Source organism: Budorcas taxicolor, chromosome 10, assembly GCF_023091745.1.
Source record: "Budorcas taxicolor isolate Tak-1 chromosome 10, Takin1.1, whole genome shotgun sequence".
Classification (NCBI taxonomy): domain Eukaryota; kingdom Metazoa; phylum Chordata; class Mammalia; order Artiodactyla; family Bovidae; genus Budorcas; species Budorcas taxicolor.
The window spans coordinates 93,533,299-93,538,328 of record NC_068919.1 but is presented as its reverse complement, the minus strand read 5'-3'; the positions used below and the strand labels follow the sequence as shown (position 1 = coordinate 93,538,328).

At 39.0% G+C, this 5,030-nt stretch overlaps 1 non-coding gene across 1 annotated transcript; it reads left to right on the top strand.

Annotated features, from left to right (window-relative positions):
* The first annotated feature begins 236 nt into the window (after window positions 1-236).
* TRNAK-UUU (transfer RNA lysine (anticodon UUU)) lies at window positions 237-309 on the top strand. Its single transcript has one exon. It is a non-coding gene; the product is annotated as a tRNA-Lys (tRNA).
* Window positions 310-5,030: the final 4,721 nt, after the last annotated feature.

Below are 5,030 nucleotides of genomic sequence, written 5' to 3'. Positions count from 1 at the left end.
ATATATATATATATATATACACACATGCATGCATAAGGTTTTGGCCCATGTGACGATGAGTCTGAGAAGTCGTACAATCTGCCCTCTGAAAACTAGAGAACCAAGAAAGTCAGTGGTATAGTTTGAAGGTCTAAGAGCTAGAGTGACAATGATATCAACTGCAGCTCGAATGTAAAGTCTGGAGAACCTGGATCACTGAGTGGTGAGAGAAGATTTATATTCCAGCTCAAGTAGTTGCCTGGATAGCTCAGTCAGTAGAGCATCAGACTTTTAATCTGAGGACCCAAGGTTCATGCCCCTGTTCAGGCATTATTCTACCTATCTGAGCTTCTCTGGTGGCTCAGAGGCTAAAGAATCTACCTGCAGTGTGGGAGAGCCAGGTTCAGCCCCTGGGTTGGAAAGATCCCCTGGAGAAGGGAATGGCCACTCACTCTAGTAAGATCCCATGGACAGAGGGCCCACCTGTATCAGGTGGGCTACAGTCCTTGGGGTTGCAATGAGTCAGGGACACCTGAGTGACTTCACTCAAGTAGTTAGGCAGAGAGAAAGAGAAGCCTTCCTTCCCTACCTTTCTGTGTTATTCAGGTCCTCAGCCCATCAAAGTTTCAGAGGTCAATTCACCTTCCTCAGCTTACTGATTCAAGTATACTGATTTCAGACACACCTAGAAATAATGTTCACCAAACATCTAGGCATCCTGTTATCCAGTCTGTGTTGACACATAGAATTAGTTGTCACAGCATCTTATTGGCTCTGTTTCTCTGGAGAACGCTGACTAATATAGTGAATTATATAGTGACTAAATATAGTGACACATAGTGAACTTATGAAACAATTTCATAATGCTATTGATAGGTGTAGACAAAATCATCTAATTTAATGTAAAGGCAAATCACTTCCTAATGGAGATCACGTTCAGCATAAATTCCTCATTTTCAGGACCTGCCATTGGATGTTACTCTATCTCTTCATATCCACATTTAGGTAAAAATAAGATTTTATTAAATGATTTGTAAGGTTGTGACCCAGAAGGCCAGAAATCATCCTCAAACAGAGCTTTGGTGAATAAAACCATTTTAATACACTTAGGCAGATTTTCAGTCTTTGGAAGTTGTCTATCCTTTGAAAATGTGAAATGACTTCAGTAGTTTTGCTCTCAGTAAATTACTGATATTCATTCAACAGACAGACCCTGAGATTAGTTTTAACAACAAATTTCAACAAATAGGTATGGTACAATTTGGGTTTATCAAGTGGCATTCCTGCCAGTTCAGGAGACATAAGAAACACGGGTTTGATCTCTTTTTCAGGAAGATCCCCTGGAGAAGAGAGTAGCAACCCACTCCAGTATTCTTGCCTAGAGAATCTCGTGGACAGAGGAGCCTGGTGGGTTACAGTCGGACATGACTGAAGCACCTGAGAACACACTCATGCGTGGTGTGATTTGGAACATTGTGTTACATATGTATATATTCCTATAACTTTAGACTATTTCTCAAATTCATGTTGTAACATAGATTTTGGCCATCAGACCAGGGATATCCAGGCTTAGGTAAAGTCAAAACATCTAGAGAACAGGGAGACCCTGGATACCATGGGCATGGCTTTTCATCACAATATCAGAAGATGGAGGTTCTTTCAAGAAGCTATTTCCCTATGAAGAACGATGAAACAGAAAATGGTAACCGAATCAGAAAATCCTCTTGCAGAAACATGTCCTCATTTCTTCCTTGCTCAGTATAAATAGAAGGAATTAACAGACAGTGACTGTGTCTTATTCTTGTTCAATAATGCATTGCAATGTTTCGTGTGTCTTTTCTGAGAAAAGAATGTGTGCCTTTGTAGGAACATATGTCTACCTGAGTTTCTGTTTTGTTAGAAAATTGTATGGTTTATGTCCTATGTTTCAATGAGATAATAGAAAAATAAATCTGTTCCCCAAGTACCAAATGGAATAACACGTAGGTGGATGTTGCCACTTGACCTGGTGGAGACTGGTTTCAGATAGGCAGATACAGATACCCATTCTGTACACCATCCTCAAAGATTGAAAGAACTGAGTCAACACTGGGATCAAGGGCCACAGTCTTCACAGAACAAATTAAGACCAGTTTTCAGATAAAATCTAGATTCTATAAGCATACCAGTGTATTTTCAAAGAGAAAAGGGCATCAACACACTTTGGGCTGATTATTTTCCCCCTCGGATGTCTTGGGATTTCCTTCTCTAAAAGCAAAATACTAACGCTTAACACAGAAAAGAGAAACGTGTTGGCAAGTTCTGAAACTCAGTATTATGAAAATCTGTGGAATTCACCCAGGAAGAAGAGCCAAGTGAAGTCTGCTCAATAGATTTTGTGCACTTCCCTGATGACAGGTTTGATCATCAACTCAGGACAAAGGATTGTTACCAATGATGAAAATAGAAGTATCCAAAATGCACAGAACCTGTATTTACCATGAAAAATGTAAGACAGATGATCAATACACGGCTTTATTTTCCTCTCTTACTATTTCTTTGGAATTTTCTCTCAGTTTGGGGTATTCTTTCTATTTCCTAGGCGAAAGCTACAAAGGCTCACACTTGTCCTGCTCATTTCATGATAATGTCTTAAGTGGACTTTTAATTGCAGTTAAAGTATCTATTAGAATGCCTAATTCCTTGAAATAATTAAAGCATCCTCTGTCTTTTCAAGTGCAGGAGTCATATATTGATTTTCCTAATACTTACACTGAAGGTTCTCATTTAAGATAGTAGATACTCTAAACTCTCCTGTTGGCTAGAAAGAGGCTTCAGAAGAGGTTTCAGTTAAGATAGTAGATACTCTAAACTCTCCTGTTGGCTAGAAAGAGGCTTCAGAACAGTTTTATATTAACAAAGTTATCTATGAAGCAATTTATATATTTTTCAGATGATTGAGGGTCATTAATAGGACATTTGTTTTGAATATTTGTATTTTGTTCTGGCACCTAAATTTGTTATTCACACCTATTACATCCTCAAATTTCAGTTGAAATTTAATGCAGTCATTCCATTTCATAATGATAAATTTTCTGAAACTGAGAAATCATTATCAAAGTAGGGCATTTCTGGGAAATGATCTTTAGAAAAATTTAGGTGAGTTCTCCAGATGAGGAAAATTCTGGGGATGTATTTCTTGCTCATATATTTGAAGCAAACTGCAATTCTCAAGAAGAAAGAAATCTTTGGAAACATGAGATCAATTTGAGAGTCAGATCAATTCTTATTACAAAGCAGACAGTTGCTATAAGAAAGAAGTCCCACATATGTGAGGCATATGGAAAAGCACGTTAAACACACTTCATGTCAAACTAAACATCAGAGCATTTATGCGGGCGAGGTTCTATGGAAATAATGAATGTGGGAAATCCCTCACCAAGAATTCAACCCTTGCAGCATCAGAAGATTTATATTGGAGATAAATGCTACACATGCAGTGAAAATTGGTAAGCCCTCAATCAAAAGAAGCAGCATTTTCAAAATGAGAGAATTCTTACTAGAGACAAACCCCCAGATGGAATGGATGTAGAAGTCTTCACTGTGAAATGACTTTCTCATTAAGCATCGTGAGACCCAAGAGGTATTAGCTTCTTTTCATAATATTCTTCTATCTTCTTTTAAAAGTCAATCTGGAGCAATAATCTCTTTATGCCTGATAGGATGATAAGGATTACTGATCTGCAAAACACTCTGATTATCTAAGAATTAAACTGTATTCTGGAAGGATGTCCCTGGAACTGTTGTTTTATCTAGAAACAAGTTTTGATACATAGAGATACCAAGTAGCTCTCCTTATTTTTTAGTACCTTGAATGTTAGTGTGGAAAAGTGTAAATTAAATTATGCATTCATTAACTTGATCCTTTTATATCTACTGGTGGTTCATGTGCCAGGTATTTTGTAGGAAGCAAGATACTGCTATCACATATTAAATAAACTTAAAGCTTATTAGCATGATCTTTTTGACTTTTCTCCTTTTGCTAAGAGATCTTTCAAGTCATTTCCAACACAGCCAGATAACACACTGGCATAATAGTAAGTCAGCTCGATGGCACAAAGAATGACAAAACAGAGGAGGCTGAGGTTAATGAAGTAGACTCTGTCTCACTTTGTTTTTAAGCAGTTTCCTGAGTTCCATACTGGAGTCACCATATCAGAGTCTCTGGAGACAGGGCTCAGAATCTACGTTCTATCAAGTGAGGCTGAAGCAAGCGGCTGAGAAAACTCTGAGGCCCTTGCATTGTCCACAGACTCATTTAGGTCAACAGTGGTCCAAGGTGCCTAAGACTATCATGAAAATACTTTAAAATACTGCATTGATGATTCTGTTTCCTAAGTGGTTACAACAGGCAGACCAGGAAAGAACGAGGAGTATAAGGGGATCATCAGTGGAGCAGAGAGAAAGGTGAATGTCTAAAGCTCAGGCTTCTGCTGTTTTCCAGTCAAAGAATCTACAATTCACGCATGCATGCTCAGGGCTCAGCGGCTCAGTCACACCCGACTCTTTGCCACCCCATGGATGGCAGCCCACCAGGCTCCTCCATCCATGAGATTTTCCAGGCATGAATCCTGGATTGGGTTACCATTTCCACCTCCAGGGCATCTTCCTGACCCAGGGATCAAACCCAAGTCTCCTGCGTCTCCTGTACTGCAGGCAGATTCTTTACCTGCTGAACCACCTGGGAACCCCCCCTGCAGCTTATGTGTTGTGCCAAAGTGTTTTTGTCTTTTGATTTTAAAAATTATTTGTTGTACTGATTCTGAGTGTAAAATAAATGTTTATTGGACACGATACTTGATTTTGTGTATGATAATAATGTAACATCAAAGCTTTTCCATAAACTTGTCATAGACCCACAGTCTTGCCTCCCAGTTCTCCATTTGAGTCACCTTGCCATCCAAGTACAAAACTTGATTCTTGCTTATGTTCTTTAGTCAGTTAGTCATGCCTGGCTCTTTTGTGTCCCGATGGACTATATCCCACAAGATTTCTCTGTCCATGGGATTTCC